At 39.7% G+C, this 11,460-nt stretch overlaps 1 protein-coding gene across 2 annotated transcripts in view; it reads right to left on the minus strand.

The window, feature by feature from the left end:
- Positions 1 to 4,621, minus strand: part of ZFAND6 (zinc finger AN1-type containing 6) — a 59,933-nt gene extending 55,312 nt beyond the window's left edge. For both annotated transcript variants that reach the window (XM_021680698.1, XM_021680696.1), the window contains exon 1: positions 4,541 to 4,621. The gene's annotated coding sequence lies outside the window, so the exon portion shown is untranslated. The remainder of the gene's footprint in view (positions 1 to 4,540) is intronic.
- Between the last annotated feature and the right edge of the window lie 6,839 nt (positions 4,622 to 11,460).

The raw sequence follows: 11,460 nt of genomic DNA on the forward strand, positions 1-11,460 counted from the left end.
TGGATTTAAACTGATAGGAGGGATAGATGGCTGGCTCAGTCCATCGGGTGTGCGACTCTTGATCTCGGGCTTGTGAGTTCGAGCCCCACGCTGGGTGTAGAGACTACTTAAAAGTAAAATCTTTTAAATTAAATAAATAAATAGAATTGTTAGGAGGCTGAGGCTCACTGGGTGCGGAAGAAGAAGGAAGAATCAGAACAAAACCCAGGTTTTGCATACCACCCATTTTCTGGGACAGGAGGGAAGAAAGGATTGTAGGATACTGCTGCGAGGGCGACAAAAGGCAGTTAAAATTTAGCCTTGCTGAGTTTCACACAGGTATGGAAGAGAGACCTTTGTTAGCTGGATGAACACGGGTTTCAAGATTTCAAAAAATCTGGATTTAAGATACAGATCTTAGAACCATTACTATGTATGGGCAGTTACCTGAAGATGTGGTTCTGGAGATCACCCAAGAAGGATAGCCTGAGAAGAATGTTAGGGTCAGAATCCTATGAAATTCCAATACTTAATGGTTATAAAGAGGAAACACTTGCAAAGGACAGAAATCACAAAAAGAAGCCCGAGCAACATCATTAAACTCATGGGAAGAGTTTCAAGAAGGAAAAAGTAGTCAACAGTGCTAAATTTTACTGAGAAATCAAGTACATACTCAACAAAAATCCACTGGTGGGGGAGGAAGGTGCTTATACTGGGGAGAAAATGCAAAAGGTATAAAGAGAGATAGATGGATCTGCTCCCTTTTACCCAAAAAAAATGTTTCAAGTTCATTTTTTCTAATGACATCCAAACACAAAAAATCAGATTAAGTCAAACAGGTTCCCAGACATCAATTAATAAACAAGCACTTCCTAAAAGTTATCAAGAAAAATTACTTCCTAAAACATTTACCTACTTTTTATAAAGAAGCCACACAGGAAAAACACTGCAAAGCTGTAAAGTCCCTCTATCACACAGAACAAAGAGACCCTGTAAATACTAAGCCACTGCTTCTAGGTTCTCTCCAGTTTTACCAACTTACTGTCCATTAAAATTTTACCTTATGTCATTAGAGGAAAAAAATCACTGTATTCCCCTTGAACGGAGACTAACAACAGAAGTTCTGAATGCATTTAATATTCCCTCTTAGATCATTTTTTTCCTAATCCTTAACGAATAAAATAGAGCTATCACTATTCTTATCTTGCCTCAATATTAGCTCATTTAAAGCGTTTTCTTCTCCCTCTAGAAAACTGGCCTCTACTCTGAATAAAACCTATACACTGAAAGTATATAGTAGGCTGCTACTCCCTAGTGCTGTCAACCAGAGAGCAGTACAGTAGACGTGGCAGAGGTGTGCGCCCAATTACAGATGCTCACTTCTCTAAGTGCTGGCATTCCCAGAGCCCTAGGGGAGCAGGCCCCCCACTGAAATGTGATCCACAGCTAAACCTGCAAAGACTTTATTAAAATCGTTATATTTACAATTATCTTCATCTCTATTGTAGCAACAAGATCAGAATGTTAAGACTGAAAAAAAATGAAATACATTTTCTCAAAATCAGAACAAAGGAAAGATTTGTGATATAAATATTTAAGCACCAACACAAATTGTAAACATTCAAGTGAAACCCAAACAACCGTTCTACTCATGAATGAAGAATTTATCTGTGTTAAGTTCTGATACAGCCACAAAATTTAAACGCATGGAAAATGTGTTTCATGGTAACTATTTCACTAATTACAACTGATGAGTTTTAAGTCCTTCTCCTCCACTCCAAATGTTAAGAAAAACCCAATTGTCTAGAAAACTCAAACTCTTCACCTGTTGGCAAACAAAACAGACATTTAAAAAAGTTTTCCCTTGCAACAAACACAATGACCAACAAAACAACATTAAGCTCTGGAAGTTGGAGACACGATGTTATCAGTAATTGGAAAAATTCACAGAAAGTAAGTTAAACTGCAGCTGTGCTCAACTACTTTGGGTCAGCGAGTTAGAGCTTCACCCACCATTTATCACAGCCTCCCATTCATCAGTTAAATTAGTATTTTTAATTGTCTTGAATTTTGCTTTAAAACAACTTTTTAAGTTTATTCTGGAACATTAGTTAACAAGTTCATATCCTGAGCAGTTATGGCCTAGCCCACTGAACACACTAGCTGTTAAGAGCACATGATCAGCAGTCACTGCCAAACAAAGAGTGTTCTTAAAGACAGACAAAAAACACGGGTCTAGTACTGCTATGTGAGTGCACAGTCGTCTTCTCACATTTAATGGAAAACCTACGAAATACTGGAAAGGTGCTGATATGCCATTTTAAAATGTAGATCTACACATACTAATTCTGTTTCTCTACCATATAAAAAAAAACCCAGGAATGCACGAACAGGGACAAAGGCTGTCCACACCTGTTCAGAGTCAGGTAACGTTAAGTGGCCCTTCTCTACAAATGTTTCTGAGAGATCTTGTAAGAAATTATTTCTTCCAATAAGTGCTTACTCGAAGAAGCACGTACTAGAAAACCTTGTCTGAACAGCAAGGCCAATGTAAAACATTAAGCCCAGTACTTACTGACAGCAATACACGTAATAAGTAAATTACCCAATGAAGATATAATCGCTCACTTAAGCAGGTAAAAATTTTTCCAATTTCCTTCAGCTCGTTTTTTTTTTTTTTTTTTAAAGATTTATTTATTCATTTGAGAGAGCGAGAATGAGAGAGAGTACATGAGAGGGGGCAGGGTCAGAGGGAGAAGCAGGCTCCTTGCCGAGCAGGGAGCCCGATGCGGGACTCGATCCCGGGACTCCAGGATCATGACCTGAGCCGAAGGCAGTTGCTTAACCAACTGAGCCACCCAGGCGCCCTCCTTCAGCTCGTTTTAATGTCCAGAAAATGACTTTATATTCATCTACATCTTGGAAAACGGGATTTAAAATAGGTTATTAGTTTAGGCAAAAACTGATCACCCCATCAGAGAGCTTCAGAGGCACACTTTATTACAACATTTAAGGGGCTACCCATTAGAGAAATTTTGAAGCACATCCTGCTGGTGGCAATATAAACTGGTATAACCTTTCTAAAAAGCAATTTGGCTACTGAAGTGTTCATATCCTTTGATCTAGGTAAGCCCACTCAGGGGATTTTCCCAGAAGAAAAATCTTGGGGAAAAAAGAGGAAATATTTTTAAATGTACACAAAGAAGTCTGTTTAACACAATGCTATTTAAAATGGTGAAAAATTAGGAACGATCTAAATGTAATACAGGCAAAAGACTAAGTCAATTAAGGTCCTACTAACTTAAGAGAATTATACAACTAAAAGTAAAACAATTTTAACAGATGACACAGTTTAGTGAAATATAAAACTACAATTTACAATTATGGGAAAAATACAAGAATTTGGTAAGGTACAGAAGAGGAAAAAGAAAAAATAAGAGCACCACACAGTGATGTTCTTATGGGTGTATAGTGACTTTTCTTGATTTTATCATTACTATTATTATTATTATATTGTTTAAGCAACAGAACGGAAAGCATACATTTAAAAACCTCTGCATGAACTGAACGGCATAGCACAGCAAATACAGCTATACCGGCTGAAATGCTTAGCAGGCACTTGGGCCGATTATTCAGATGAACTCTTACACCTTTATTTCTAGGAGATCAAAGGGCAACAATAAGAAGAGAACAGTCTCTAAAGAACACTCTGGTAGTGAAACATACCATAATTATTTCATAAGTTAAGAAATGTCAGTAGATTCAGAGACAGTCTCCAAACAGTTTTGATAGCCCACCTACAGCTCTGCACCCATTCCCCGCTCCTGTTGAGGGTGTTTCTTAGGTCCACGTCTGAAACAGATGGAGTTTGAATGAAGAAGCGAGTACTTTTACCTCGTGCTACACAGAATGAAGTCAATGAGCTCCTCAACAACAAATCCGGGGCACAGGAAGGATGCCAGCCCGCTGCCCCGTCCGGAGCACGCTGCAGTTGAGGGGGGCGCTGGGCTGAGTCCGGGGCACACCGTAGGGGGAGGGGCTGGGGTGAGTCCAGAGGACACCGTGGGGGGGCGGGGGTTCCGGAGGTGAGTCCGGGGTACACTGTAGGGGGAGGTGCTGGGGGTGAGCCCAGAGCACACACTGGGGGCGGCGGGTCCTGGGAGTGGGAGGGAAAGCCCCGGCGGTGCCGACCAGTGACCGCACTCGCGCCCGAGCCCCCGCCGCCCGCCCTCCCGTGGATTCAACGACCCCCTGAGTTCAGGGGCACGACGCCCTCCAGGTGTGAGGGCGAGGAAGCCCGCTGCTGGAGAGGACCCCGGCCCCCACGACCTCTAACCACACTCAGGCTCTCAACTAGAGATCCTGACGAACAAAGTCAAGTTTGATCCTCTCAACACCTATTTCCTGTCCAAACAGCCCTTTTGTTCTGCTTCCCTGCTTAATGTTAATGTTCGGTTTGCATCAGAAAATAGCACAATGACAGAACCTAGCACACACAGAAGCATAAAGGAGCAAAAGTGTAAAATAAAGGATTATTAGAAGATCGGAACAAAAATCCTACCACCAAAACCTCCACAATTTTCTGCTTGCTTCCCCTCAGATTAACTTCACTTGAAGCTGTGCTCCACGGCAACCAAGCTTGAACGGCAGGCCCCGCCCCCTGCAGTCTACTGGCCGACGAGGACATGCCCCGCCCCGAGCGGGAAGCCCGTCCCTGCGATTGGACGCGGCTCACATCCATTATTTTAAAGAACTTTTCCTTGCTAGCAGGTTCGGTCGCACCCGCCGAAACCCCCTGATAAGCTGGTTTCTTAAAGGGACAGTAGGCAGTGTTTCGGTTTCCCAGGGCAAAGTGTTTGCTCACTCTTTTGTCTGGGTGAAAACGCACACACCGAGGCGCCGCGACCAAAGTCTGACAGCCGCAGCGCCCACCTGCAGTTCTGGGACCAACTCTTCAAAACACGATGCTCTTAGCCTACGTCATTTTAGGTTCTACACAGCCATGAAGGTAAAGTGAAGCTCTGTATAAGACACACTCCCTTTACAATAGAGTTCACAGGTTGTCTGGAATTTTTCAAGTGGCAACAGAAAATCCACTGCAAAATTCTGCCAAACTGAACAAAAACAGTATTTTCTCTAAGACTTAAAAATAGGATCATTTAAGTCATGGAAAATAGATAGCCCTGAAACATTAAATGCAAAATACTCATTTCTGCACCACCAAAGTTACTGCTACTCTGTCCTCAGCATCATCGCAGGGTAAAAATTGGGGGGGGGGGCCCTCAAACTCTGGTATTTCTACTTAAAAGTGCACACACATCTACAGGTCTGACATGTCTGCCTCGGTGAGTGCGCAGCCAAGGCAAACGGACATCTACAAAAGGCAAAGGCAACCTGCCCTGAGCGCAAGTTCTGGGTGAAGTTCAGGATGATTTTAGTTGTTTTATTTTTAAGTTACTGTTGCTTTTTAATCAAGGGTAGGCACCATTTTGCAGCCTCCTTGGGCATTCATTAATTTAAGGGGCCGTGAGCAGCCCGGAGTGCAGCCAAAGGCAGGGAGACTCCTCTGAGAATACTGACAGTAAATGTCACCTGGGGAGACTCCAAAGACATCACAGGCAAACACGTGCCTTTATACATTACTAAGTTTGCTGTATTTTATTATGTTTATTTTAATTAGAACTGCTTATGTCTTAATAGCTTGGCCAATCAAATATTACTCTGACATTAATCACTACCTGACTGAATGGCATTTAACTTGTTCAGTAAAGTCTAATTTTCACCCCTATCAAAATTTTAACTGATTTATAAAAATAAATCCAAAAAAGTAATGCAAATTAAAGTGGTTTCTTCTCAAAAATACTTTCAATAAGTTTATATAAAAATTTTTAAAATTAAATGTACAGTTTTCAAAGTTCAAAACCTTGCAAGCATTTTTCCTGAAAGAAAATCCATACATTAGAACAACACAAAGCCAACAAACTTGTTTTGAATACAAAGAGAAGTCTGTAGGAAACTGAAAATTCACATAATTGCAACTAGACATGAATATGGAGTAATACCCTGCAGAAGCCCAAACAGCTGCATCATCTATTATGCCTTTTAAGTGGACAAATTGAAAGAGCCAATTCACAGAGGCCTAGTCCCAAGATGCTTTGCAAGGATTCACTGCTCTGAATGCCCAGTACTTTACGAGTCAAGTTCAGGTTTTCTTCCCACTGTGTGGACACTCTCGCAAAGCAACACTGGAAGCAGAAGAGGTACAGGAGCAAATAACAGAAAGAACACATAATTCGAGTTACAGCATAAAACTTGGAAGAAAAAAAAAAAAGGGTTTTAAGTTGGCCAAAATTTGACAGGGCCATAGAAAAAGAGATGGCAAGCTTTTATATCTTAAAATTTGGCAAGCATAAAATTAGTAGACAGTTACGGGAATGAAAAAACCTTTGCTCTGACATCAATTTTTCACTTCAGAGTTAATTATTTGTAGAAAACAGACACATATTACATTCACTAAAATGACACCAGGACCACTCTCAATCTATAACCAAAAAAAGAAATACAGACGTGGTTATACCAAGATTATTCAAAGATCTCTAGGACCTACTTGAAAGAACTTCACAGTGATAAATATCATTTTAGGTGGCTCACAGGTTAAAAATAAGGGGATTTTATTCCACTTCTATATCAGTAGCAGAAGAAAACAGCAAAAATAAATAAAAGGAAAGCAACATCACAACTGAGATTATTTGAAAACAATACTGCTTCACAGAAACAAGAAGCCTGCAAAAGTTCCAAGGTTCCCTGATTGCATGTGACAATACAACTTTTTGAACATCAAGTATTCAAAGGGCGTACTGTGTATTCTTGGTGGGGGAGGAGCTCCGAAGCCTTCCCAAACCTATCAACTAACAATGTAGATGATAACAAGCCAGAACAACTTGGTCTCATCTCACTTTAAAAAGACCCTCTATAAGGAGTAAGTACCTAGACGATTAGGATTAACTTCGGTAGGTACAGAACAGGGTGAAAGCTTCCTCAGAATTTTAAAGGACTGAGAACAACTCAAACTATTCTTCACACAACAGAAATGAATCCTTGGCATCACCCCTGGGTGCTAACAGGTGGGTTTATGCAGTAATTGATAAAAGGCCCAGCCTGACATTCATGAAGCATGACCAGGTCACTGAAGATGTGGTCTCAAAACCACTATCTAATGGAGAAAAAAAAAATTAGAAAAATATTTCCTGACAAATGCACATTGCTTATAAAAGTGAGGCATGTATTTGTTTGTAACTCCTGCCCCGTGTCTCCCAATTCATTAAGGGAAAACAACACAAGGGGAACACTGGGAGCAAGAGGGAAGGGGAATGGCCCATTCAGCAAAATACGAAACACAAAGGAAACATGAAGGAAACAAAGGGATAGGAAAGCATAAACCAAGCTGAGGTATCTTTCTATAAGACAATAAACTGTTTTTAAGTCTACAGGGGTAAACAAGATCACCACAAATGTAAATTAAAAAGGAACAGAAATCACAGTATCGAGATCAAAGTATAAGGAAAAGGCATTCCCAATACTCAGTTATTAAGATTTAATACCCATAAATTTTCATGTGCCAAGTGACATACCACCGCCAATCTAAGTAAACTGCGAGACACAGAAAAGTGATGGAAAACAGATCCGCAGACTCTAAGTTCCCTCCTCTCTCCTTAGCAGCCTAAGCTAGAAAAAAATAAACAAAAGATGAAAAAATAAATGATCCACTCTAATTATCTGATAAAATTAATTTTTATATAGCTATCAAAAGAAAAGCTTCTTTTTTCAACAGTCATGGAAATTTTTAAAGAATTATAGTCACAGACAATGAACAATTTTGAAAAGCACAAGCTGAACAGGTAACATCCTTTGATGACCACACAGTAATGTTCAAAGTTAACAGAAAAGTTTATGAACTCATCAAAGGTTCAGAACACCTACTGCATGCTGGGCTGGGTACTGCTAGCTGCTGTGGACTGTGGAAACTTAGGGTCTGGAGTCAGACCACTGTTGTCCCACAGCGATGTCATGGGAACCACGGGTAGTTTTCAGTGTTCTCGTAGCCACATTACAATGTTAAAACAGTTAAATCAATTGTAGTAATATATTTTACTTAACACAAAACATATAAAATAGCATTACTTCAATATATAATCATTCTTGAATTGAGATTTTTTTCTCTTTTTTTTGTAGTAGAAATCCAGTTCATACTTCATACTTATGGAATCATTCAGACTTGTGATATTTCAACAGCCAGTGGCTACTTAAATTTGTATCTCTGCTGTCCAGTACAACAGCCACTAGCCACATGTGGATACTGAGCAACTGGTATGTACTAGTACGACTGAGGAACAGAATTTATAGTATTACTTAATTTTAATGGATTTAAATAGCCACAAGTGACTATCTACCAGCTTGGAAATAACAGCTCTCGTGAAAGAAACAGACACTAAAACAAGTGATATACACTTAATGAATTGCAGTTATTACAAGTATTTACAGAAGAAATGTCCGATATGAAATGAGTAAATATAGCCAACAGAGGGCTTAACCTCTTTCGCCAGCATTAAGGAAGGACTCTTCAAGGAAATCACAATTAAGCAAAAGGGCACAGCATATGCAAAGGTCTTGAGTGGAGAAAAACTGGAAAATACAGTAGAAATAATGAAGGAAAGTACCAAGGGGTGAAATCATCTTAAATTATTCGTAGGAGATTGATTTGGGTCACAGAATCCAAACAGGGTAGGAACGCAGAGAAGTGGAAGCTGCCCTATCTCTTGGAAATAATGCAAGTCTCCCCAAGAAGTCTTGCTGGACCCACACTACTCACTCGGTGAACCCTAGTCATTCCACTCTTCTGTCAAATCCTAAATCAAGCCAGGCTCTTCTGTCCTTTTTGTGCTAACAGTTCCCTTCGCTTGAAAAACTTCCCCCAGCTCTTTCTTGATCTTAGAATTCAAAATCACAGTTCCAAATTTTCTATAGGACAAGCTTCGGGCTCAAAACTGTTTACAAGGCAATTTTTACAAAAAAAGAAATTTGCAAAACAAACTCAGTGTGCCATTGTTATATTATTTTTTTTTAATGTTCTGACAGATCCAGGAAACTCTTAAAGAAATTCCCCAAACAAACCTTGGTCCCACCATTAAGTTTAAATATTACATCCTCACAGAGACATTCTCAGGACATCCAATTAGCACGTGCCAATCTCTACTGGCACACCATATTTCTTTCCTTCCTAGCGCTTGTCAACATCTGAAAACTCTTTCTTTGGTTTGTTAATAGCCTAGCTTTCCCAGAGACTCGGAACTTGGTGAAAGCAAAGGCCCTGTGCGTTCACCGTTCACCATGGAGGCCTCAGCACTGGGCACAAAGTTCAGGTAGCAAGGAGCAACGGCAGCGATGAGGGACAAGTAAATAAATACAGATATTTTTATATGTCAACATTTAAGGAATATAGCTAAAACTACAAGCAAAGGAGAATTTAATGGCGCTAAAATTTTTTATTATACAACATACAGAAATAGAGTTTTTTAATTTAAAAATTCAAAACCCAAAAACAACCTGCAGACCCTAACGAATCAACTAAAAAACTGGAGAACAAAGCAACAGCCAAAAATTTGGGGAGGAAAAGGGAGGGAGATTAACAGTAACAAAATGAAAACACATTATTACTCCCAACTACTAAAACAATGTGCACTAGTATCAAATCATGAATACTGAATAAAAGCTAAAAAGAACCAAGTATACAGTATATAATAAAGGTAGCTTTATTTCAATGCAACAAGAAAAAGATTTTTGTTAATGGGGCTAAAACAACTGATTAATTATTACGGAAAAATAAAGGAAGTTATTTCACTTCATGTATGATGTCAAAACAAATCCCAGAAGAACAGAAAGAGAGAGACATGAAAACGAAACCATAAAAGAACTAGAAGAAAACAGTTATCTGGGCAGGAGAACCCAATAAATATGAAAGTAAAGTAGCCATAGAAAGGAGATATTAACCTAAATTTCTTAAACGGTAAAAACCCTTTCAAGTTAAAATAAAAAATACCCTAAGCAAATAAAAGACAAACAAAGAGCCAGGGAAAGTATCTGCGGGATGTGACAAAGGGCTGCTATCCTAAATATATAAAAGAGAATAAAAAGGGTATTGCGAATATAGAGCACTGCCCCAAATGAGCAAAAGACAAACTAGAAGATACAATACCCATCTCTCCACTCGTCACCATAATTAATCTAAGAAATATATAATCAGGGGGCGCCTGGGTGGCTCAGTCGTTAAGCGTCTGCCTTCGGCTCAGGTCATGGTCCCAGGGTCCTGGGATCTAGCCCCGCGTCGGGCTCCCTGCTCTGTGGGAAGCCTGCTTCTCCCTCTCCCACTCCCTCTGCTTCTGTTCCCTCTCTGTCAAATAAATAAAATCTTTAAAAAAAAAAAAAAAAGAAAGAAATATATAATTAGTCTTATGAAAAGGGAAGGCAGGAAGGAAAATATTCAAGCATTGGCAAAGATACGGAGGAAGTGTGTATTCTCTCACGTTTTTTGTCAAACTTTATACTGGTTTGGTCAACTTTATGTTAGGTAAATTTTTAAAAGATCTGACAATATTTATAAAAAGACAAAAAAAATGTTCATATACTTTGACTCAGTCACTGTAAGACAGACTGAATCCCAAAGAAATAAGAAAATGGAGAAAGACTTAGCTCTTCACCACACTAATAGTGGAAAAAGGATGAAGCAACAAGTCACATGACAGGTGACTAATTACAGTAAGATGAAATGCTATGTGCCCTTACAGAATCCTATGTATGTGGATCTCACTTCTGTCGTCCAGTGAGAGACAATAACCAAATAAACCACTTCGGATGACAGGTTCCATAAGGAAATGAAGCAGAGTCACCGGGTCAGGGAACTTGGTCTGCAAAGGCATCTCTGAAGCAACGACATAGGAGCAGACATACGACTGGATGTGCCAGAGAGCAAAACACAGTAGTTTTAAGGAAACAAGCACAGCACGCTCAAGAATCCCAAAAAGACCAGTACAGCTGGAGGTGCATGAGTCAGGGTGTCAGGGGGAAAGCCCGCAAGGCTGGATGGTCTAGAGCAGCACCATCCAACCCACAGCCACAAGTCAAGTGTGGCTAGCTATTCGACACTTGAAACATGGCCAGTCCCCGATGCACTCTAAGTGGAAAATATATATTGGATTTTGAAGACAGTCTGAAAAAAGCATAATATCCCATTAATAATTTCTTACGCTAATCACTTAATGAAATCATAATATCTTGGGTTATGTAAAATATATCTCACCTGTTTCTCTTTTTTTAATGTGGCTATCAGAAAGTTTTAAAGATTTTCCTTATTTGAGAATGGGGTGGGGGAGGGAATCTCAAGCAGACTTCCCACTGAGTGTAGAGCACTACATGGGGCTCAATCTC

Source organism: Neomonachus schauinslandi, chromosome 9 (assembly GCF_002201575.2).
Source record: "Neomonachus schauinslandi chromosome 9, ASM220157v2, whole genome shotgun sequence".
NCBI classification, from domain to species: Eukaryota; Metazoa; Chordata; class Mammalia; order Carnivora; family Phocidae; genus Neomonachus; species Neomonachus schauinslandi.